The sequence below is a fragment of the Trifolium pratense genome, linkage group LG4 (assembly GCF_020283565.1).
Source record: "Trifolium pratense cultivar HEN17-A07 linkage group LG4, ARS_RC_1.1, whole genome shotgun sequence".
Classification (NCBI taxonomy): Eukaryota; Viridiplantae; Streptophyta; class Magnoliopsida; order Fabales; family Fabaceae; genus Trifolium; species Trifolium pratense.
The window spans coordinates 9,049,372-9,076,466 of NC_060062.1; the positions used below are offsets into that span (position 1 = coordinate 9,049,372).

The 27,095-nt window shown below is 33.2% G+C and overlaps 2 pseudogenes; both read right to left on the reverse strand.

Moving 5' to 3' along the window:
- Positions 1 to 162: 162 nt before the first annotated feature.
- On the reverse strand, positions 163 to 1,934 carry LOC123920932 (annotated as a pseudogene).
- Positions 1,935 to 3,827: 1,893 nt separating this feature from the next.
- LOC123922069 lies at positions 3,828 to 25,586 on the reverse strand (annotated as a pseudogene).
- Positions 25,587 to 27,095: the final 1,509 nt, after the last annotated feature.

Sequence of the window (27,095 nt, forward strand, 5' to 3'; positions counted from 1 at the left end):
CTGTGAATATTAGCTTTATTCATTGAATGAAGAAGTGTTAAGACTTTAAGTATTGTAGCACTATTTAGGAACATGGACTGGTTTAATTTTGATGTTTCTTTTTATCTGAAGTCTTATAAATTTGTCAGATTAATTTACCATATAAAACAATTTCAAGCAATTGACAACATACATTTCGAATTCAATCCAGTTACACATGCATAAAGCCGCCAATACTTCCTCAAAAGCATATTACAAATAGTTAGCCAATAAACATTTCATGACATATCGGTTCAACTCATGTTACATACTAGCTCATCTTACAGATACAGTCAAACACAGCCACCCAAGATTTCATAATACAATATAATTATAAATAATAAGGAAAACAGTGAAGGAAGATATTTCACAACCTCATTCTTCTAGTTTATAAACTTGATCATTGTCCCCCGGGGAGTGAAAGCAAAGATTCTGTATACATGACAATGTCGGGTAGACTATTAAGGAAAGAGCGATGCCGTAACAGCTGTCCTTTATCATTAAGCTTCGCCAAGCTAGTACCACACACTGTTCCAATAATATCACCATTATCTGTGGAGCATATAGGGCTAAAGTAGAAATTGGGAATGGAATTACGAGGAAGAACAAAAGTTTTTGTCCAAGATGAATTCAGTTTGTATTCTTTCATCACCCATATTTCAACTGTATTATCAAAATGGTTAGCCCATAGACCGAGAAATTCTCCAAATACCCACAATCCAAAATGCATACATATTTGGGGAAAATCATTTGGCAAAGGCATCTCAAACAATTTCCTTTCCATTAAATCAAAGGCAACAATAACTATTATTTCTAAACCACAACGAAAAGCCAACCAATGAATAGCCCCGTTAAAGAGCAACCCTTCTCGATCGCCAAAATAAGGGAAGTGAGTACCTTCAATTTCTTTCCACCTATTATCTCTATTTGAGAAAATCTCCAAATGTGATGAAAAAGGATTTTCTTCAGTTGGTTTATGGGACAATAGAACAACCAAGTAATCATCTCTTGCCTTGTCATAACCAAAACCATATAGACTATCGAAAAAACCGGAACGAGATTTTGTTACTAATTTGGAAACAAAGGGAGACAAAGGTATTTGTTTTTTAAATCCAGTGGATGGATTCCATATGTAGAAGATGTCTGGACGACGGTACAATAATATAAACCCTCTGCAGGACCCTTTAATTTTAACAGGAAAATCAGTTCGAGTTTGAGGAAACCAAAAATCAAAGTTGAGTGAAGCAGGATGAGGATCATAGTTAAGAAATGCTTCAAAATCTATAGAACAAAATTCAGTAGGAGAATTTGATAGGCACATAATTCTATGAGTGTATGTGGTAAGTTGAAAATGTGAATTTGCAAAGTGGGGATTAGAGATAAGAGAATACCATGACTTACAAACACACTTGAAACGTATAAGAGATTTCACTGGCAATCTCAGAAGTATTTCAATCATCAATTCATGTGGCAGATACAGCAGCGTCTTCTTCTTCATGCTTCAGTAACCCTAATTTCACCAGGAAAACCGTCGAACCGGCTGAAAAGATGAAAACTAAAGAAAACAGATGTGTGTGAGGTCAATTTTTTTGTCCGAGTTCAATTGTTAATAACATCCAATTTAGTGGTGATTAATGCTGAACTTAATATGGAGGATCAAGTTTGATTCCCGCAACTGCGATCTGGAGGAGGGCTGGAATCAATGTCAAAACTAACTTTGAATCAGATTAAACTGATGGTTAAAGTCAAACTAAAAAAAACATTTTCCGCATGCATCCAAATGCACATAGTGCAACTAAAGTTGTTATGTGTAATCCCTTATTTTTCACTAGACCAAAAGCACATTTTAGAGGTTCTCATACAGAGTGGCCTTTGTCTTATATTGGTGCGTTTGTAAGAGATTGTTAATTTAACCTTAAAAGAAAAAGTTTAATTACAGTTTTGACCTTCCAAATTTTACAATTGTGTGATTTCAGACATCAAGTTTCAATTGTGCAATTTGGGCCCCAAGTTTATCCCCTTTTATATTTGTTAGTCCCCCCATTGAATTTTTTATTAAAAAATAATTATGTGGCATTTTAAATTTTATTTAAAAAAATAAATAAAAGATATTTTTAAAAATGAAAATATGTTTTAAAATTAAAAAATATTTATAAAACAAAAAAATGTGTTTTAAAAATATGTACTAAATTTTGTTTAATAATTATTTTTTAAAAATTTTAAAAAAATAGTTCATAAAAAAATTTGTAAACTATTTTTTCACTACAAAATTATTTTATAAACTACATATAACAAAAAAAAATTATAGGTTGTTCTTAAAAAACAAAATTTCATTTTTTATTTTAATTTATAAACATAAATGTACTTTCTATGGACAGATATATTAAATATATGATGAATCTAAAATATTTATTTTTTGTTTATAATTAAGTGTTAAAGAGAGTATTAAAATATTAAAATGCAATGATAATATAAAATTACAAAAATGTTATACACTTTTTTTTTTGTAATTTTTTTTATGTTTCGGGTTTGAGTGAAAAGAGAGAATGTGTCAAATTGTCGTCACAAAATTTGATGTTAGGGAAAATTTCATAAAATTATACCAGTAGATTTTATTTCGTAATATGTTTTAGTTGTTGGGTTGTAAATTAGCTACTACAAGTAACATTTGAGCTTAGAGCATATATTATTTTCTGTCAATTTTTAATTTTAATTAAAAATATTTTCATGTCATTTTATATTAAATTGGTTCTTTATGCCCTAATCATATGGTCATTACCCTTTCTTTTTTTTTGACAAAGGTCACTACCCATTTTATCTCATTAGTCATTGGATATGTGTGCCTTTATTTTTAATTTTTTATAGGATAGGATACCAAATTATAAGAAAGTTATTAGTGTGAGGTTGGTGATTTGTTGTACAGATATTTGTGTCTTGTAAAACATTATGCAGGAGGATTGGCAAGATCATTATGACTTATGAGAATTGGTAGTTTGGTAGTTTGTTCCTAAACCTTGGATGTCTCCAATTATACAAACCTGTCACCAAAACCACAACTCTAAATGGTGTTGCATAGAAAACCACAGCTGCACAAAGGCTAAACAATACAAACACTGTAGTTCCTCTAGGGTCTCTTCAGCTCTGTAGAGACAAAATTTAACTCCCACTTCTCAGCATAAGTGTGGATTTATTGGGAGACAAATTCAGTGTCAGACAAAGAAGTGTTAATGTAGAAAATGGATGCCTATCTTGATGTCATGTGACTCATGCCATATTTTAGTTACAAGGCCATTTTCATCACCACTAGAAACAAGGCCATTTTCATCTGGCTCACGGCAGCGCTTCATCTTTACATCATTTGGTTCACCATATACAAGATAAATTGTTGTCTTCTTCACAGTGAGTTCATTTGTAAAACCAACAACCACCTTAATTTTGTTTCCATGTTCTATATTTGATATTACCCTCTGCCACCCCTCCTCATCATAGGAGGCTAATAATCCATCTCTCTTGTAGACCTGAATGGTGTTCTTTGTGTAATTTATTACCAACACAACTTTAAAACCTTCTGTTGTTGCATTGTTTGCAGAAGAAGAATAGACAATGCACATAATTGTCTTCAAGTTACGCCCATCTACTTGAGGTACTTCAAAAGTTACAGAAGAACCATTTCTACTCAAGGTTGGCCAATTTGGGAGAGTTGTCACCGGGAGTAAACCAGACGCGGTGGGAGGAATTTTCTGTACAAGAAAAAATTATTTAACCATTATGTAATCTATAAACAAGATTAAGATACACTTTACAAAATATTTTGGTTCAACAATCTCCTCCTTTTTTATGACGACAAACATCCATATATGAATGAACAAATTTTCTTATAAAGGCAGTGTATTTCTCTCCCCCTTGAGAGGCCGAGATTAAGCTTTACAAAAATAACTTTTATGTCCAGAGTAAAATCAGAATCATATGAAAAATATACGATTAAAATACGGCAATACTACAAAAGTGCATATCATATAAGCAAAAATGCATTAAAGTAGATTAAAAATCTAAGGATTCCTAGGCACGAGTTGTTGAAGTAAAGTCGTCAAGGAGTCCAACTTCTGAGCCTGAACATCAATCTTTTCTTCAAGCTTTTGTTGATGTGCAGCAATTTGTTCATTTTGTACACGCAAAGAATCCAAAGTTTGACTGATACTTGAAGAAAATTGATCAAATTGATATTTGAGTTGAGCTGCAGGAGGAAGATGTTCCTCAATTGTCATCTGTGGAACTTCTATTCCATTGATCATTATCGGACCAATATTCTCCAGTAGAGGCATAGGAGGAAGATGTTCCTCAATTGTGATCTGTGGAACTTCTATGCGATCGATCATTATCGGACCAATATTCTCCAGTAGAGGCATAGAGGCTAAGACCACTTCAACCAGAGTTTTAGGTCCAGGAGCAGGCAACATCCTCAAATTATTCTTTTGCACAGCAATCTTCATTGCTTCAGCAACATGATAAAACCATTCAAAGAGCGAAGCTACTGCCAATCGAAAATTCTCTTTAGCACAGATGATTCCAGCATCTCTGGTTTTCATCATCCATTCAGATACCCAAGCCAGCAAATCATCCCATTTGGACTTAATATCCTCAGGATCCACAGAGACAAGACTTTGCTCTTGTAAGTCCTTTGCCCTTTTGATAAATTTTGAGTGGAATTCCTCAAGGTCTTGGAAGGCTAGAGGTGGAGGTTGAGGTACATATAAAGTTATAGTTGTTTCAGTATCAGAGATGATGTCATTGCCCATGTCTAGAGATTGAGAAGCAACTGTTTGAGTATTGGATATTTCTATTTGAGGCTCAGTTTCAGGCAGAACATCTTGTGTGTCATACCAGGGTAATGCTAAAGGCAATGGAGTGTTCAGATCAGCTAGAGGGATGGCAATGGAGTTGGCTTCTTGATTGTAAGTACAAGTGATAGGAGGTTCAGATTTAAAAGGCCTAGTTTGAGATTTAACCGACCTAGAAACACAGCTATCGAAAGATGTGACTACTTCGGGGAGGTCAGAAGCTTGCAAAGGTTGGACTTGGCTGATTTGCTGACCCACAGATACAGTTGTTTGAGATGAAAGATGGGTTTCTTCAACAATTTGCTCAAGTACATGCTGAAAATAAATATTCGAGTCAAGCAAATGAATATTTTGAAAGAAAAAGATAGTCAAATCAACGTGTGGAGTGTATAAATTTAGAGTACTATTACTTACATTTTCATCACCACTAGAAACAAAGCAATTCTTATCTGGCTCATGGCAGTGCTTCGTCTTTATGTCAATTGGTTGATCATCATATACAAGATAAATTGTTGTCTTCTTCACAATGAATTCAATTGTAAAACCAACAATCACCTTAATTTTGTTTCCAGGTTCTATATTTGATATTACTCTCTGCCATTCCTCCTCATCAGAGGTGGCTAGTAATCCATCTCTCTTGTAGACTTGAATGGTGTTCTTTGTGTAATTTATTACCAACGCAACTTTAAAACCTTCTGTTGTTGCATTGTTTGCAGAAGAAGAATAGACAATGCACATAATTGTCTTCAAATTATGCCCATCTACTTGAGGTACTTCAAAAGTTACAGAAGAACCATTTCTACAGAAGGTTAGCCAATTGGGAGAGTTGTCACCGGGGAGTAAACCAGACCCGGTGGGAGGTATTTTCTGTACAAGAAAAAATTATTTAACCAGTATGTAATCTATAAACAAGGTTAAGATGCACTTTACAAAATATTTAAACCTTAATATCACATCTTACAAAATCTTTCAATTTTATCAAATTTTAGCAAAATTTATTGCTTTTGGATAAAAAAACTTAGAGTAAACTGTCAAATACCCCTTGAAATTTTAAAATTCGTCAAATACACCCTTGAAATTTGGAAATAGGCTCAAATTGCCCCCTGGCACTACCAGTCAGAGTCCACGCCAGGGGGCAATTTGATTGACTTTTTAAAATTTCAGGGGGTATTTGCCTATTTCCAAATTTTATCGGGGTATTTGACGAATTTTAAAATTTCAGGGGGGTATTTGACAGTTTACTCAAAAAAACTTAAGACAAGAGTTCAAGGGTCTGGCTAAAGATTCTTTAACCTGAGATCAAACTCGGGAGACCAAATCAATAACAATTGAAGCATAATAGCCTTGCTTGGTTAAATAGCACAACAATGGAATAACATTTCGTAGAATGCAAAACTATCCAATCTAACCATCCCATTTCAAAGTTCTTACAAGTCAAAAATTTATAATACTTTATCATAAATACTAATACTTTCAGACTTTTACGTTTTATATAATATAATATTCCTACAATGACATGAGCATCAAACACACTATTAGTGTGTTCGCGTAGATGTCTGATATACAAACAAACATAAAACTGTTTGTGTGTGGTTATGTAAGGGAAGGAAAAAGAGAAAACCTGCAAAATATTTTTTGTGAGAATGTCGGTCACATTGCAGCTCATTCCCATTTGGATCAAAAGGGATGACAAGGAATTTTTTGAGCTTGAAATACGAACTTGACTTCTCCGATGAATTGATGATGTAGTCCCGATATTTGAGAACCCCTCACAATTTTGAGTGTTAAAGCTATACAAAATACTTGCCACGGTTTGATTTAATTGAGCTTCTGAGTCACATTTCAACCAAAGACGTTGAAGATTCTGAAGGTCTTCAAAAGTGGACGGTAGACAATAGAAACTCTTATTTTGTTCATCAGTGAAATCAAGACATGGAGTTCCTGCTGATATTTGAACTATAGATAGAACATTATTTGTTGGCGACAACCAAGACTGGATAATAGAAGGAAACACTTTACGTGCAAATCCTTCATAGCCACAGAGGGAAATATATGCGATGCTTTTTGATCTTACTACTGCAAAGGGAACTCTAGTTATAGCAGTGCTATCCGCAACCAGGGTGGTTAAAGATTTCATTTGTTCTATATCCTCTTCCAGCTTGTCAATTTTTGTACATCCAGACAGAATGAGAGTTTTCACTGAGTCTAACTTATAGATGCTCCTGGGAAGTTCGCAAAGGCCTGTACAATCTTTCAAATTTATTAACAGAATTTTTCTGAGACATCCTATACTAGAAGAAACTGAAGACAAACTTGGACAATCCTTAAGTATTAACTTTTCAAGATTTGGCAAGTTTGAAAAGTTTGGGGTATGTCTCAAGTTGTGAGAATGACTAAGATTAAGAATTTTCAGCTTCACCAGCAACTGCAATAAAAGAAAATTTGAAGACATATATTAGAGAAGAAATATACTAAGAAAATATACAAACAAATAGAAATCTGACCTACTGTAACCTCACCAAATATTTCTTATGCTGTTATAGTGGAAAGTTGATACTGAAATGGTACAGAGTGTAACCAGACCTAATGTTTTTCTATTTAATACATCTGATGAAGGCTTGTTCTTGGTTTTCGATTTCGTCAATAACAACAGTGTCTTTCCTATATTATTTTTTTCTGCTGGTGTTTGTGTCCATTGTAGTCTATTAATATGCAGTTATATATGTATATGAGTTGGAGGAGAACCCTTTGTACTCACTTTTTAATTAAGCACTGAGACGCACTAAATTCAAGTGTTTATTCTTTCCAAATGGAAGCTTAGATTGAATTTATACCTGATCCTTCCTCCACACTCGTTCTAGATTGGAATATTGCAAGTCAAGAGCAACTAAACTTCCTTGATGAAGGTCTTTAGGTGTATGTTTTAAAGGGAATCCATGCCAACAAAGCCACCTGAGATCTTTTGAAAGATATTTGTAATCTCCATCAAGTTGTACGCCAGCAAATTGAAGCAATTTAAGCCTGTTCATCTTCTCAAATTCTTTGGTTTGTAAACAAGTTGGTGCCTCCAGTCTTGACATCTTCAAAGTCAATCCCTTAACATATAGAGAAATCTGTGAAACCAAATGAAATGAAAAATAAAGTCATTCATATAAGTTTTACTTGAGATTTTAAAGTGTTGAGATAATTCTGTATTTGTAGTGTCTGATACAGCCATTGTAAAAAACAAAACAATACTCCCTCCGTCCCAAGATGAGTGGCACAGTTGACTGTTTCATGCATGCCGATGCATAATTTTGACGATTAATATTTGTAATTGTATAATAGTAAAAATTATAAAAATTTGATATTTTGAAAATATTCATCGAAACGAATCTAACAACATCTTACAGGATCTTTTGACAACTCATGCACATCCTCGTAACGCCATAATCTAATTGGCTCCTTGCCCCCCACTTTAGATTTCTTGCGGATGATCTCTCTTCCCATGTCTCGTAGCAAATCATGCATTCCAATCTTGTTTTTCCTATCAATGGTTATAAGGCTTTGTTGTACAAGGACACTTATTCCAATTTCTGGAAAATGACCACAGTCTTTTAATATCATGGTCACATCTTCCTGATCCATACCGATAAAGAAAAAGGCAATATCAAGGAATATATCTTTCATATCATCATCACTTAAACCATCAAAACTTATTCTAAGCTTCTCCGAGACTTCATCATTGGGAATCAGTTTGAGTTTCTCCAGTACACTATTCCACTCAGCTTCCCTTCTCTTAGTCAACAAAAAGGATCCAATGACTTGAAGAGCTAGCGGCAATCCTCCAGAGTATTTAACAACATCTCTAGAAAGGCTAGTGAAACCTTCACCGGGAATTGGTTGTTTGAATGCATGCCAATTAAAAAGTTCTAGAGATTCATTTTCATCCATTTCCTTCATTCTGTATACGTGGTCAACTTCAAGCCTACTAAGCAAATCATCATCTCTTGTTGTGATGATTATTCTACTTCCCTCGCCAAACCATTTTCGATTTCCACACAGAGCATTCAATTGGTCCACCTTATTCACATCATCAATTACAAGAAATATCTTTTTCTCACGAAGTCTTTCCTGTAATATCATTGTTCCAGATTCAACTGTGTCTATCTTTATCTTTGTAGTTTTGTAGATGTCAGAAAAAAGTCGTTGCTGTAAAGAAACATTACCATTATCTATCTTCCAAACTTCCCTGACATTGAACAGGAAGCTCTTTCCGTCAAAATCATGACGAATTTGGTTATAAACGGCTTTCGCAAGGGTTGTTTTCCCGATCCCTCCCATGCCCCATATCCCTAGTAGTAGAGGATTGTTTGACTTTTTGCAGTTCAGTAGTTGAATAACATCATTTACCCGTGACTCTAGTCCTACTGGATGATCAGCAACAAATAGTTTTGTCTTGTCTAGCAAATGAGTAACAAGTTCAATTATTTTCTTGACATCTTTGCTTTCATTCCTATAGAATATGGGCCCAAAAGTGAGTGCATAAACAGACAGTTAGTTATATAAGCATTAATTGTACAACAATCACTTTTTCTTTTTGTCTCAGTGTGATCATTTTCAGCCAAATGATAGTTTTTCATCTCAATCAAGATAAACAGCATAAGTTACCTGGAATTTATGATGACAACCCCTGCTCTGCCACCAACTTCATGGAGTGCTGTTTTCCAATTCTGTTTTGTGTATTCATCCACTGATATTGTTGATAAAAGAGAATTGAATTTTTGTCCAAACTCTCCTGTCTGATTGCGTACATCCGAGGGATCTACCTCATAGAACACTGGCACAACAACCATATCCTTGGTTCTACTGATTTCCACAATTCTCTCCAACTCCAGCATACACCATTTTGAATTACCATAATTTCTAGACAAAACAACAATAGAAATTCTAGACTGGCCAATTGCTTGCAACAATGAGACTGAGATCTGATCTCCTCTCTGAATCCCATCGTCGTCTTTGAAAACATAAATCCCAGCATTTTGAAGAGAGGAATGCAGATGTGAAATGAATTTTGCACGACTGTCTTCACCTCTAAAACTCAAGAACACATCATACATCTTTGTCTGAAAATAAAACCAAATTACAAAATATGCAATTGACATCAAATATGAGTTGAAATCTCAACTTACTGATGTTTGAATTACAAGTCACAAAATACAGCTATCTATAGTATAGCTCAAATCATATAATACTCACCTCAGCTATGCCATGTTCCCTTTTGATTTCTCTTCCCATTGCTCGTACCAAACTATGCATTCCAATCTTGTTCTTGCTATCTATAGTTATAAGGTTTTTCTGTTCAAGTATTGTTATTCCAATTTCCAGGTACTCCACAGAGTATTGTTGAATTAAATTATCTCTGTCCATCCCAATAAATAAAGTAGCTACATCAAGGAATATTTTTTTCTCATCATCATCTAAATCATCAAAGTCTGTTCTTAGTTTTCTCATTATCATATCGGTGGGAATTTTGAGTTTTTCCAGTACAAACTTCGACTCCACTCCAGATCTATCAAACAAAAAAGACCCAATGACTTTAATAGCTAGCGGCAATCCCCCACAATACTCAACAACATCTCTACAAAGTTCGGCATAACTTTCTATAGGACTTGGAAATTTGAATGCATGCCAACTAAACAGTTCAAGAGATTCAGCAATGTCCATATATTTCATTTTGTATACATGGTCAACTGGAAGGTAATGAAGTAAATGTATATCTCTTGTTGTGATGATTATTCTACTTCCGTGACCAAACCATTCACAACTACTACCATACAAAGCATTGAACTGTTCCAATTCACTCACATTGTCAAGTACAAGTAATATCTTCTTAGGAGGAAATCTTTTATAAAATGCCATTTCTCCAAATACAACTGCATCTCTATCTCCCAGTTGCTTTCTTGTGTAGATGTCTGAAACAAGTTTTTTCTGTAGAGAAACTTGGCCATCTTTCTGTTTCCAAACATCATTAACATTTTCGAGGAAGCTCTGGCCCTCAAAACTGAAACCTATTTCATTATAAGTGGCTTTTGCAATGGTTGTTTTGCCAACCCCGTTCATCCCCCATATCCCTACAATTATGGTCTTTTCTGGTTGTCCATTGTTCAATAGTTGAATCACATCTTGCACCCGAGCTTCTACTCCAACTGGGTGTTCAGCAACGGATAAATATCTTCCGTCTATCAGACGAATCAAATGTTGCACTATGTCATTAATATTTTTACTTCTGTCACTACAAAAAATGAGACCAATTAATATAAGATGATTTCAGTGAACAAATACTAATGGCACCTATGAAGCATGGGTACTCCTAGCTAGGTGAATACTAATGGGACATTTATCCAATAGTTTCGACAAATAAAACCATGTGAACCAAACAAAAGATTTGAATAGAAAAGACAAGTATACCGAGAAATAGAATCTTTTACACGAAATCCTGACATATTGGCAACTTTAGAGAGCACGGCTCTATATCGCCTTGACTTGTGTTCATTGAACCAATTGAACCAACTTTTTTGTGCAAACACTCCTTTCTGCTGACATACATCGGAGGGATCTACATCATAGAACACAGGCAGAACCACTTGCCCTGTGGTTCCATGACACTCCAATATCTTCTCCAATTGTTCCAAAAACCATGTTGAAGCATCAAAATTACTTGAGAAAACGATGATACAACTTCTAGAACGTTCGACTTCTGAGCAACTTGTATGATCTTCACTTATAAGAGTGCTATATCCGGCCTGTGTGAGAGCGGAATAGAGATACGATGCAAATAATTTACCGGAGTCTTTGTCATGGTAACTCAAAACCACATCGTAAGTCCAACCTTGAAGACCAATTTCAGACTTGTTGTTTCTTGAAGAGGAGCTTAAGGAACACATGAAGAAACTATAAGACCCTTTTTTATCGGAGGAATGTTATTTCAAGATCTAAAAAGAGATTGTTCAGTCAACTTAGTTTCTAGAGTGTTAGAGCATCATTAGCGCATGTGTGTTAACATATGGATTCGTTATAGATAAGTTGCTTATGGTTTATCACCCTTGGAGAATCTGATTCCATGGTAGGTGCACTAAAGATAACTCACATTAATTCCCTCTGCAACACACGATCACTAACTCATTCTTTTTTTCTTTTCTTTTTTTTCTTTTCTAAAATTTCACCTTTTTAAGGTGGATAATGAGAGTATAAGGTTCAAACTCCGGTCCCTATAATAATTTGCAACGTCCCGCCAATTGAGTTATACTCACGGAACGATCACTAACTCATTCTAATCTATAAAAACATTTTTTTTTTAATCATTTAAAACTCATCTAGAGTTAACTATCACTACTTCAAACATACAATAATATTATTTTTATATATCATTAAGAAAATTTATACTACCCCAACGGCTACAAAATTAAAACAACGGTATCATTTTTTATGTATTATTGTTGTGCATTTGTATCATTTTCTTATTTTATAAATAAATATTACTCATTCCGTTTCAAATTATTCGTCATTTTAGAAAGAAAAAAAAATTAATAAAGTGTATTTTTGCACTTTATTTTTTCTATTATACCCTTATTTTAATTCACCAATAACTTTTTTTTTTATTTTCACACACTTTCTCTTTTCAATAAATTTAATATATTATGTACCAAAAAAATTAGGAGAATGTTAATTTATGCCCTCAAGGCAGGGCACATGTTAAGAAGATAAATGTGGAAAATATTTATTGAACTTGTGTTGTATTCAATTCTCTAAACATTAAATTCTTTGTATCATTAAATGCTATATATTTCTATTTTTAGGTAGCTTAACATTGGCCCTTAGGGCACAACAAGTTAACATGACCCAAAAAATTAATATGTTACGTACAAAAAAAAAATTAAAAACACTTTAGTTTTTCAAATATACATTAAATCTTTTACAGTTTCAACATCTACTCCTAAATATTTGGAATTTATATGAGGGTATAATAGACAAAATATAACCTTAAATTATCAAAACGACAAGTAATTTGAAATAATTTTTTTTCCAAAACGACAAGTAATTTGAAACGGAGGGAGTATATATTATACATTTATTATTATTGTTTCCTCGCATGCAGGGACAAATTTAGTGTGGGAGCAGTGGGTCAGCCGACCCCACTTTTCTATTATATTTTTAGTTAATACTAGTATTATTTATGTAATGTGACCCCATATATCGGTATTATCGTTTTTATATAGTCAATTTATTACACTATAGCAAATATAAAATTAATAAGACCAATTTATAATACTAATGAGTATCTTAAGAGTATTGACTAATAAACCAAAATAGGTAATTTTGTATAAGAAAATGTTAAAATTATATAAATAACAATTTATATTTTTTTACGTTATAATTTTGACCCCACTTACTAAAATTCATGGATCCGTCCCTGCTCGCATCGCATGTATCATTTTTAATACAATTTTTTGCCACTTTAATATTTTTTGTCAAAAAAATAATTAAGATTTTTATGCATTTTAATTAAACTAATCCATTCATGATTTTTTTTTTTTTAGAAGTTAACATATTAAACTATGGATTCAGATGTTGAAAGGAGAAAGGTTGAAAAAGAACAATCTAAAGCTATCAAGAGAAGCAAGAACAGATCTCAACCAAAAGGTCTAACAAACACATTGAAGACACAAAACAATCAATTGCATCTAGTATCGATGGGGGCATGGGGCATTCAAATGAGATATGCACGCTCACTTATCTCGGGTTCAAATATTCATAAATATTTGAATTTGAATTGATATGAACTAAACTCAAGTTAATGAAGACAAGACTTGTATCTTCTTTTCTCGGAATGTCGATGAGAATACAAGGAGAAATGTGGTGCATCAGCTAGATTCTTGGAAGCTATCATGAACTAGAGAAAATTAGGGGTGGGCAAAAAAAACCAAAATCTGAACCGAACTGTAGAACTAAACCGAACCAAACCAAAAAATACTAAACCACAACTAACAGTTTTAAAACTAAAATGAAACAGTTTGGTTCGGTTCATGATTATCAGTTTGGTTCGGTTCGGTTATCTTAATGGTTCAGTTCTTTTTAGTCAAAAGATAGTTATAATTTGGTTCAGAACCATATAAAACCAATCCAAACCATTTTAACAGTTTGGTTCGGTTCGGTTTAAAAGACAAACGGTTCAGTTCGATTCGGTTATTATGAATTTTGAAAACAATTCGGTTCGGTTTTTCTTAAAAACCGAATCATGCCCACCCCTAGAGAAAATGGAATGAAAATCATTCTTTCATTGATTGTGAAATGAAGATACAACTAGTATATATACAAGATCTAAGGTCTACACTAAGAATTGTGTACAAGCAGGTACTGAATGATACAAACTAAAGCATAAACTAACAATTAAGTGGTTAGCTGTGTTGCAAGTCACTAGTGGTATAACTTGATTCTTTTGAATTAGCTTCATTTTGAATATGCTCCAATAGAAGCTCCCTCTATTGGGAATTACCCGAAATGATTTTCATTATATAATAATAGAGAAGGTTAAGAGCAAACTACAACAATGGAAAGTTCAACAACTATCATTAGCTAGGAGAACACCTCTCGTTATTGTGGCTCAAGTGAGAACGATTGGTGAGGACAATCAATCACAGCCCTTAATTAATTAATTAATTTTGTAAGGCTGGATTAGAGTTTTAATAAATAAAAATGTCACACAGTTGACCTCATTATATATAAGTATAAGTATAACACACAGCCCATTCAAAAAAGAAAATAAACTATATATAAGTGTGCGTTTAACTCTCTTATTTTTTACTTCTCTACTTCTTATAAGAAGAAGTAGGGTTAAACACAATTTTGATAAAGTTATTAAAATAAGAAGTGTCTTTTTTTTAATGAAAAACACAATATAAGTGACTTAAAAAAAAGAATTTATGATAATTATCTTTTTAAGTTGTTGTTATTATTATTATTATTATTATTATTATCATTATCATGATATTTTTTTTAAGTTTGTTATACGATTAGGATAATTATCTTTTAAATTTAGATGATCATGAATTTATGATAAGTTAGTTATTAATCTATTTTACCAAATAGATTTAACTTAAAATTGATAATTAAGTTGAAAAAAATAATAAATATCAAACAACTTTAACTTTAAGTTTAAAGCTTTTATTTTCAACTTTATTCTTAAAGTAATTTTTAAGGTTAAAATAAAGAGGGTCAGACGGGCACTAAGTGTCTGTTTTGGTAAACAAAATAAACTAGTTTATAACTTATTATATTAAGTTATAAGTTTGTTTGATAAAATAAAATTTGTTTGGTAAAAAGTGTTTCACATTAGTTTATAGCTTTTTTTGAGATGTTATTTTAAGTAGCAGCTTTTAGCTTATAGTTTTTTTGCCAATTTTTTTTTTCATTTTTAACCTTTAATTTTATTATTTTTTATAAAATAAAAAACTACCAACTAAAGAGAAAACTACCCACTAAACATACATGTCCTTTTATGTCATTTTATATTTATCAACCACTTTAAAAGCTAATTTTACCAAATACTTTAATTTCAATCAGTTAACTTTTCGGCTATAAACTAATCTTATAACTTAATTTTAGCAAATAGTGCCTAAATCATACCATCATATTAATTATATCATCATTTTTTTTTGACAAATAAAATTAAAATATATCATCATATTAATTATGTTTTCTCAAAAACATATTACTAGCAATTAATTTCTAAAAAAAAATATATATTAGCAGTGTTTAAATCTCAAACTAAATTGATCACCGAGCATTGGGAATGGATTCTCTCAAGTGTAATTTACACTTGAGAGAATAAAGTGTGGTTTGTTACCATTGATCAAGAGAGAGAAACATATAAAAATTTAGAGAAAATGAATTTAGATGGTGTTAGATTACACTTTATTGTCTCAAGTGTAAATCACACTTGAGAGAATCCATTCCCCCGAGCATTAGCCTATGTTATATATGCGTATTGTTTCCTATATACTGTTCTTAAATCGTGACCATCTACTTTACCAATGGACCGTGTTGGAAACCATACATTGTAAATGAATAATGATTTTGTTATTATTAACAAAAAGTATTCATTCAGTTATTTCGATTGCATGAAGAAGACACATGCCAAAAGAAAACATAAGTTATTTAACTTTTAAAAGCAGTTAATGTCATACATTCAAGTTATGCACACTCACTTATCTCGGGTTCAATTATTCATCAATAAGTTAGCAACAAGTTAATCAAGACATGATACGAACTAAACTCAAGGATGGAATTACCTCGGAGTTCCAACGTTGGGTTGTCCTTGTCCACCCCGCCGAAATGATTTTCATTATATAATAGAGAGGGTTGAGACCAAACTACAAGGATGGAAAGCTCAACAACTATCGTTAGTTGGGAGAATCACCCTAACCAAGTCTGTTATTGTGAAAAATTAGAACACTTCATTGGCCTACAGATAACAAACCTTTTCGCCTTTCAACACAAATGAAATCAAGAAAAAAGAAAGACACCAATCTAGGATTGATTTGGCTTGGGATACCATTACCCTTTTAACTTTTCTTTCCTTTCTTGTTGGTCCTGTCTTGGTGGTTTCTGCTTTCTCCTCTTGCTTTGCAACTTTGTCCTATGGCTTCAGGAATTTGAAATTACTGGAACCAATCCATGTTGATTGGAATCAAGTGCCTCGTTCAACCCTTTCTCTTCACTTCTTGTAAATCAACCGAAGGGTTTTTGTCCAAAGATTTTGGATCATTGAATCCTTGAGAACTCGTGGATGCTACTTCCCTATTTCACACAATGCAATACAATAGCAGTAAGTATATCAAATTAATATTAGCAACAAAATCATTATTCTTACAAGGCTTCATTATACTACTTAGCTACACATATTTTACCATTGGATGAAATTCATGTGGATCCGACTAAATCATGTCGATATTGTTCCCAGTTTAGTGAGACATGTGACCACATAAAGCACTTCAGCTCAGCACAATAAGATGAAATCATGATTTCCAAGGAGAACTATGTTATTAGCAATCTAAATTCAAAGTTGCTGTTTAGAGGGAACTAAAACAAAACAAAAAATAAAATAAAATGTCTAGGACAAATTAAATGGATGATGGCATTTTACAAATGATAACTTTATGGGAAAGCTTAAATAGCCGATAGACAAAAAGTAATGTATCTTAACAATAAATGTTCTACAGAAGCAAAAAAGATGGGTCTGTACCTTAGAATAGGGTTTCCTCTTCTTCGTTTTTCAGAACGGCGGTGAGACGACCAAACCATAATACCAGCCAAACAGAACCAGAAAGGCCGTGAAGTCAGAACAGCCCGAGCAAGGGAAGGAATAGCGAAGAGTCTACCAAATATCTAAACCCATAAACAAAGAAAGAAGGATTGATAAGGGAACTTTATAAAGTAACATCCTTAAATTACAAACATGAATATTACTTGTGTTCAAAGAACTTTATAAAGTAAATCAATATTTGATGAGAATTGATAGAAAAAAGGTCTGTAAAGTGTTTGTGTCCTATGAGAAATCATATATGTGCGACACATTCTATTGACATTTCAATTCTATTCATAAATCTTGCATGCATGATAACAATATATAAAAAAAATCTACAAAGGGAGTGCATAAACTTAGACTAACTTACATTTTCATTAGGCTCACGGCAATGATTCGTCTTTACCTGAATTGGTACATCATATACAAGATAAATTGTTGTTTTCTTCACGATGAATTCATTTGTAAAAACAACAACCACCTTAATTTCGTTGCCAGGTTCTATATTTGATATTACTCTCTGCCACTCGTCCTCATCAAAAGAGGCTAGTAATGCATCTCTCTTGTAGAGCTGAATGGTGTTCTTTGTGCAATTTATTACCAACAAAACTTCAAAACCTTCTGTCATTGTGTTGTTTGGGGAAGAAGAATAGGCAATGCACATGATTGTCTTCAAAGAACGCCCGTCCACTCGAGGTACTTCAAAAGTTACAGAAGAACTGTGGCTACTGAAGGTTAGCCAATCGGGATAGTTGTCACCGGGGAGCAAACCAGACCCAACGGGAGGCATTTTCTGTACAATCCACGTGTGTAAAAATACAATTATTTGGCCATTATGTAATCTATAAAGAAGGTCAAGACTCTTAAAAAAGACACTTTACAAAATATTTAAACCCTAAACTTACTTTTTACAAAATCTTGCACACTATCAAATTTTTATTGATTTTTTTTGCTTTTGGATAAAAAAATTAAGGGTAAGGGTTTGGGTCAAGTAAATTGACAATAAATCCAGATTTGCTTAATTTTATAATAAGAGGGATTGATCAAAAACACTTGAGGGAGGAGAATAAAAAATAGAAATTATAATAAGAGGGATTGATCAAAAACACTTGAGGGGGGGGCTAAATACATAATCAAACATAAAGAATATCAAAATTATTGTGAGTGACTCTTTGGTCTTAATGCCAGTTTTCCAGGGGAAACGATCTCTGGTAATTTGAAGTTTGCCCGGGAAGTATATAATATATACTGTTGAGCTACATACCTACAAATTATTTAAATTTTATATCATGGTTTGATATATGCTAAGTTTGACATGAGCATCAGACTTTGAGTGTTTTTGTGTAGGAGTGTGATGTATAAAACAAATATAGAGAGGGTTGTGTTTGTGTGTGGGCAAGTAAGGGAAGGAGAAAGAAGGAAGAACCTGCAAAATATTTTCTCTAAGAATGTTGGCGACATCACAGCTCATTCCCATTTGAATCAAAAGGGATGTTAATGAATTTTTTGAGTTTGAAGTACAAACTTGACTGTCACAATGAATTGATGATGAAGAAGTCCCGATATTTGAGAATTCCTCACAATTTTGAGTGTTAAAGCTATACAAAATACTTGCCACAGTTTGATTTAATTGAGCTTCTGACTCACATTTCAACCAAAGACGTTGAAGACTCTGAAGGTCTTCAAAAATGGATGATAGACAATAGAAACTATTATTTTGTTCATCTGTGATATCAAGACATGAAGTTCCTGCAAATGTTTGAACTAAGGATAGGATACTATTTGTTGGCGACAACCAAGACTGGATAATAGAAGGAAACACTTTATGCGCAAATCCTTCATAGCCACAGAGGGAAATATATGCGATGTTTTTTGATCTTACTACTGCAAAGGGGACTCTTGTGATAGCAGTGTTATCCGCAACCAGTGTGGTTAAAGATTTCATTTGTTCTATATCCTCTTCCAACTTGTCAATTTTTGTACATCCAGACAGAATGAGAGTTTTGAGCGAGTCTAACTTATAGATGCTCCTTGGAAGTTCGCGAAGGCCTGTACAATCTTTCAAATTTATTAACAGAATTTTTTTAAGCTGTCCTATATTAGATGAAACCGAAGACAGACTTGGACAATCTTTAAGTATTAACTTTTCAAGATTTGGCAAGTTCGAAAAGTCTGGGGTATGTCTCAAGTTGTGAGAATGACTAAGATTAAGAATTTTCAAGCTCGCCAGCAACTGCAAGAAAAGGAAATGTGAAGACATATATTAGAAAAGAAATTTACAAAAAACATACAAACAAATAGAAATATTCGTCTAGTTTAGAAGTATTCATCTAGTTTGTGTCTGTCTTATGGTTTACGTAGATGATATTGTCACAACAGCAAGTTAGCATATTGAATTTCACCAATATAAACCTGTATTTCAGCATTTTGAAACAAAATACTTAGGACAATTAAGATATTTTCTTAGAATTGAGATTGATTTCTATCTCTCAAAATACTTGGGGCAATTAAGATATAAGTAACTTTGCTTCCCCCCCCCCCCCCCCCCCCCTTTCTTTTGGATACATTGTTTTATAATATGTACTGTATATACGTTAGAGGAGGACGTTTCCATATGGAAAACATAAAGTAAGCACTGTGAGACGCTAAATTCAAGTTTACTACTTCCAAATGGGATACCTGAGACTTCCTCCACACTCGTTCCAACATGGAATATTTTAAGTCAACAGCAACTAGACTTCGTTGATGAAAGTCTGCAGGTGTAAATTTTAAAGGGAATCCATGCCAACTAAGCCACCTAAGATGTCTTGAAAGATATTTGTAATCTCCATCAAGTTGTACGCCAGAAAGTTGAAGCAATCTAAGCTTGTCCATCTTCTCAAATGCTTTGGTTTCCAAATAAGTTGTCGAGTCCATTCTTGACATCTTTAAAGTCAATCCCTTAACATCTAAGGTACACTGAAACAAAATGGTATGAAAAATAAAACACAGCTTAGGTAAGTGGTTGTTAAAAATCTTTTAGAATAGCTATATAGAATGGTAAGATTTGAAGACTGTGGTCCGTTACATTAAAAGAAGTAGCATAAAATGATTCACAGTGAATCAAATTTTAATAACAAGAAAAATAAGACAACAAATTATTGTAACAACTAACATTAGATTTATCAATATTCATTTTGCATCCTTCTACATTAGAGATCAGATATTTTTGTTAGAGATATAAATATAATTTGAAATCATTCATATAATTTTTGCTTGATAGCTTAAGGTGCCGAGATATTTCTGTCTTTTTGGTGTCTGATACAGTGCACAGAGGCAAAACATAACACAAGAAATGTAAAAAATAAAACCATACATGAAGATCTTACAGTATCTTTTGACAACTCAAGCACATCCTCGTAACGCCACAATCTACTTGGTTCCTTGCCCCTCTCTTTAGATTTCTTGCGGACAATCTCTCTTCCCATATCTCGTAGCAAATCATGCATTCCAATCTTGTTTTTCCTATCAACAGTTACAAGGCTTTGTTGTACTAGGACACTTATTCCAATTTCTGGAAAATGCCCACAGTCTTTTAATATCTCAGTTACGTCTTGCAGGTCCATACCAATAAAGAAAAAAGCAATATCAAGGAATATATCTTTCATGTCATCATCACTTAAACCATCAAAACTTATTTTGAGCTTCTCTGACACTTCATCATTGGGAATTAGTTTAAGTTTGTCCAGTACACTCTTCCATTCTGCTTCCCTTCTCCTAGTCAACAAAAAGGACCCAATGACTTGAAGAGCTAGCGGCAGTCCACTAGAGTACTTAACAACATCTCTAGAAAGGTTAGTAAAACCTTCTCTAGGAATCGATTGCTTGAATGCATGCCAATTAAAAAGCTCGAGAGATTCATTGTCATCCATTTCCTTCATTCTATATACATGGTCAACTTCAAGCCTACTAAGCAAATCTTCATCTCTTGTGGTGATGATTATTCTACTTTCCTTACCAAACCATTTACGATTTCCACACAAAGCATTCAATTGATCCAAATTATTCACATCATCAATTACAAGAAATATTCTTTTTGCAGGAAGTCTTTCCTGTAATATAATTTTTCCTGATTCAATTGTTTGTATCTTTATCTTTGTAGTTTTGTAGATATCAGAAAGAAGTTGTTGCTGTAAAGAAACTTTGTCATTATCTAGTTTCCAAACTTCCCTAACATTGAACAGGAAGCTCTTTCGATCAAAATCATGACGAATTTCATTATAAATGGCTTTAGCAATGGTTGTTTTTCCGATCCCTCCCATGCCCCATATCCCTAGTAGTAGAGGTTCTTTTGATTTTTGACTGTTGAATAGTTGAATAACATCTTGTACCCGTGATTCGACTCCCACTGGGTAGTCAGCAACAAACAATTCTGTCTTGTCTAGCAAACGAGTAACAAGTTCAACTATTTTCTTGATATCCTCGCTTTCATTCCTATAGAATATGAGCCCAAGTGTAAGTGCATAGACAAATAGTTATATAAGCATTGTACATCATGTACCTTTTCTTGATAATATTTCAACTCAGACAAGATAAATAGCATATGCAATCCATTGAAAGCTGAATTTTTACCACAAAAGTTTTGAAATATATTAAGATAAAAGTGAATGAAATTGTGAAGAAAGGAAATCACGAGTACCAATCCACTTTCATCTGAACAACTTATTAGAACATAGATTTTGACATAAAATGGGACACCTCGTACACATCACTCGTTTAATTTATACAGTAAAAAGTACTTTTTTGTATGTCAATCTTTGTTTATTTAAAAACAATTTTTTAAATATAGAGAAGCATCAGGATCTTCTTCAATTTGGGTATTAGAACGATTCCAGGGTCCTTATCAACTATAATAGTCTCCACATCATCATCATCATTACTCGAGTCATGGCATCATCGAAAGGTACCTTACGAGGAGTATCTGTATGAGGCTTATTAACTGGCTCCAATATAGGAGACGACGACGGAGGTCCAAACACCTCTTGAAGTATCTGTTGTTGATGGGTTGCACTAGAGGTAGGGGACGGCTCCTTCATAATTACTTGCATCGTTTCGTCCCCCTGTGACTAACTCCACATCTGTTTGCATCGTTTCTTCCATGGCGAGAGCAACCGTAGCCTTTTGCACATTCAGAGTTTCCTTTGCCAAATGCTGAGTTACATTCAACTCCATGATCATTTTTCCAATTAATTGTTTCCAATGCAATAAAGCTATTAGTATTATTAGCATCATGAAATACTTTTTTATTTTTATTGTTTTGGTATTAACCTCTTGTTCTCGGGGAAGGGGACCTGATAATATAGAGTTCGACTGCATGGTAGGTAAAGCTTGGAGCTTTTTTTTTCTTTTACAATCAACATCATCATTTATAGTCATTAAACATCATGACTTATATATCAATTTTAAATTTGAAATTTAAATTACTACTGCAGATATGCATTATAAAATGTTACGACATGTGTTAAGGAAGCAAATGTGAATTTTCAAAATTTGATCATATCCACTTTATATATCAATCAATTACAAATCAACGGGCCATAAAAATGTTTCTTAAGATATAAGCATTTTCAGATATAAGCACATACAATTCACAAGGGATCCATGCGGAAGCACATTTATTTTATTTTTTTGTTACCATTATATTGGTACGAAGTTTTCATCGCCGTTTGCGATGATTAATCTCCGTCGGGGAACCTGGGAGTACACAAGGTGGGTTCTCCCCTCCCAACCGAATTGTCTCCATACACGTGAGCCAAAAATCGAACCCCTTACCACATGCTTAAGGAGACCAAAACCCTTACCACTTGAAACAATTCATTGTTTGTCCAAATTGTTTAACAGCTTTAAAGTTATTTATAATTTTTTATCTTTATATAACATCTATGATACCATTTTATAATTTTTTTTCCTTTATATTATTTAAATTGATTTCTTTAATTTTTAATTTAAAATCAATAATTATTTTAATTTTACTCGACACGTGCGAATGCATCGGTCTTTTACTGGTTATCCTTAAACTTTTAAATTTTTGATTAATTTTTCTCAAACATGTTTATTTTATTTTTTATTTTTTTTGCTTTCACCACCAGTTTAGTCTGGTTCGGGGGTCAGTTCTGACAACAAGTGGTTTCAGCCCCTCGCGATTGCAGTAGCGGGGATCGATAATTAAATATGACTTTTTTTTTTCAATGCAATTATAAGGTCAGGAAGCCAAAGCATCACGATCTAACAATACTCAAAATAGTACTCCTTCGTACCACAATATATGTCACTTTGATACTTCTACGCATATTAATAAATGTTTTTTACCCATATTAAGAAATGTAATCAATATTGAAATATTGTATGTAAAAGAGAAATTATGAGTTAATTTACAAAATTATCCTTCATTAATTGTATGGAAAAGATAAATTGAAGAATTGAAAGAAAATAGAATAATAAATAATTAAGGGTATAATAGGAAAAATAACATTCAATGGTTCATTGGAATTGTAAAATGACATATAATTTGGTACAATTTTTTTTTGTTACAAAGTTAAGACAAAAGGAAAAAAAAGAAAGCAAAAGAAAACACTAAATTCTACGGAACCAAGTTCCGGAAGAGTCTTCAAAGAGAAGATCCATGATACCCGAAGGTGGGTTAATGTGGATAAGAAGCTCATCATTAGAAGAAGCGTTTAATTTAGCCAAATAATCTGCACAATTGTTGTCTTCCCAAGGGTATGAGAAAGATGGAACAACCAATCTTGGCTGATTAAATCCTTTATGTCTTGAGTCAACGTTACATACTTATGGAACTTAGGAGTTGGCTCATGAAGGATCTTAACACAGAGAAGTGAATCTGAATAGCAAATCACATCAGTAAAGTTCATAGATCTTGCTAGATTGAGTCCATGAAACAAAGCAGTTAATTCAGCATAGAGAATTTCCGAAGAGTGGGGAATAAAGCCAGAGTAACCTCTAATCCAATGAGATCGAAGAAGATCACAAAATCCAGCTCTAATAGGAGAACCCAAACAACTTCCATCAACATTAATAATAATACAATCCCGATTATAGGGATTCCATTGGACCCACCTGTCATCCTTGGTGCTAGAATTGAGAATAGGAAAGCATATGTTGAAGGTAGAAGACAAGTTTTGGAGCTTCATTTTAAGGCGATGAATTGAAAGATTAGTATTGGATAGGCAAGATGAGTTTTTGTTCCGCCAGCACCACCAAAGGCATGCGGCAAACATGTTATGCTTGTGTTGCTTAAATTATGTTTTATCCAACTAATAGGATCAGTTTCCATAAAGAAATCTTGAGAAAGAAAAACCAAAAGCCAACCAAAGGTTTTTAGAGTACCATATTTTTCAATGACATATATTTTTAAATTAATTACTCCCTCCATCCCAAAACAATTGTGTCCCCGTTGATGTTGATATTTATTTTGACCATATTTTTTTACTAAAGACAAATATTAGCAAATAAGATATTGTTTGATTTCTCTCGATGAACATTTTCACAATATTAAATTTTTATAATTTTTCATAGAAAGAAAACTACAATATTAATGATTCAAATTATGCATACCAGTATTATTGTTTTGGGACGGAGGTGGTAGTTAATTAATTAATTACCTGGAATTGATGATGACAATCCCTGCTCTGCCACCAACTTCATGGAGTGCTGTTTTCCAATTCATCTTGTTTTTTCATCCACTTTTTTAGTTGATATAAGAGAATCGAATTGTTCTCCAAACTTTCCTGTCTGATTGCGTACATCTGAGGGATCTACCTCATAGAACACAGGCACAACCACCATGCCATAGGTTCTACTGGTTTCAACAATTTTCTTCAACTCCATCATACACCATTTTGAATTGGCATAATTTATAGACAAAACAACAATAGATATATTAGACAGACCAATTGCTCGCAACAATGAGTCTGAGATCTGATCTCCTCGTTGAATCCCATCGTCGTCTTTGAACACATTAATACCAGCATTTTGAAGAGAGGAATTGAGATGTGAAATGAATTTGGCACGACTGTCTTCTCCTCTAAAACTCAAGAACACATCATATAGATAGAAACTTGTAAGTGGAGGAGGTGGGAATGGGAAATCCCTCTCCTTCATCTAGTTTCTTTCTTCTTTTTAATTTTGGAGTGAAGGTGGTTGTAGATTTCTTTTATTATTTTTATGGATTGGAAGATTGAATTAAGTTGCTTGATGAGATCTCACTCTGAGGAGTGAGGTGCTGTGAAAGAGATGAAGGGTAGTGATGGGGTTGAGTTAAGGTAGTGATGCTTGAAGGAGCTGGAGTCCACTTCACTGTGAACACCCTTAAGACAATCAGTGGTATGGTATCTATTATTTTAATTTTTTATATTCTCTATGTAATATTATGATAAAAAAAAATTATGATAAAAAAAAATTAATGTACGGATCATTACTAAATAAAACTCTCTAAAATATTTTTATCGGAGATGCTCTTAGTGAGATATAAAGTTTTTAGCATGATCCATTTAAAACTTTTTAACATGTGTTAGGTTGAAGAGATTGAGTACTTTAAGTAATATTATTAAAAAATTATAAATAAATGATGTGTACGAATTAGTTAAGTACCCAAAATTTGGTATCCTCATTGTGAATACTCTAAAGAGGAAGGTTGTCCACGAAAAATAACAATATTAATTGGAAAAAGCTAAGATCATCTCCAATGGTAGTACATATTATGTACTTATATAGGTACTTATTAGGTACTACCAAGGTTGTCAAACTCGCGAGTCTACTCAGACTCGCAAAGGGCCATAGATTCGACTCGCAGACTCGACTCGTAGACTCGTAAGAGTTTCTGGAAACTTAAAAATTAGTTTCAAAAGCCTATGAGTTACTCATAAATGACATATAATAGAACACCACTTAACATAAAAATTCAAATGTCAAACTCCAAAATCGTAAACTCGAGTCTATACGAGTCTATGCGAATCTACTCGAGTCTAGCGAGTTTATCAAAAATCGATTATATGCGCGATTCAATTCGTTTTTGCTTCCTAGATACGTAAACTTGTACGAGTTTAAGAGTCTACTCGCGAGTTTGACAACCATGGGTACTACCATTTGAGCAAAACTCTTTGAATACTTAATAGGTACTGTTTCTCAAATAGGTACACTCTCTCTCCTCATTATAATATATTTTTGTGGGACATATTTATAAAGATGTAGTGTTATTGATAAGATATAGAGTTATTAGTGGGACCGATTTAGAACTTTTTAAGAGGTGCTGAGTTGGAGAGATTGAGTACTTATTAGGTACTATTATTAAAAAATAATAAATGAGTGATGTGTACATGTCGTGAAACCAAATTAAGTACTCAAATTTGGGGAGACCCATTGTGGACGCTCTAAGATGTGCCATTAAAGCACGTATTAATAATCTAAATAAAGAAATATTTTATCTAAATATGTGCATATGATTTAACTTTTAAACTTTTTATAAATTAAGTACACAAATTTTAAGAGAATATTACTATCTTTAGATTCTTAACATGTGTGCTTAGAGCTAGAGCTGTCAAATGGGATAGCCCGATCCGGCCCAATGGGCCCGACAATATATGTGGGCTAGCTTGGCCCGGCCCAAATATTGTTGGGCTGCACATTTATGAGTCCGGCCCAGCCTGTATGGTCCACGTGGGCTAATGGGCCTGACCCAACCCATTTCATTTTATTTTTTCTCGTTTATTCGATATTTTTTTTACATGACTTTGATGTATTAATTCCTCATAATTATCAATTTTATTGAGATATAATTGTATACAAGTGTAAATAATTTTTACATCACCACTAAATATCAATTAAACTCAAGTTTGATT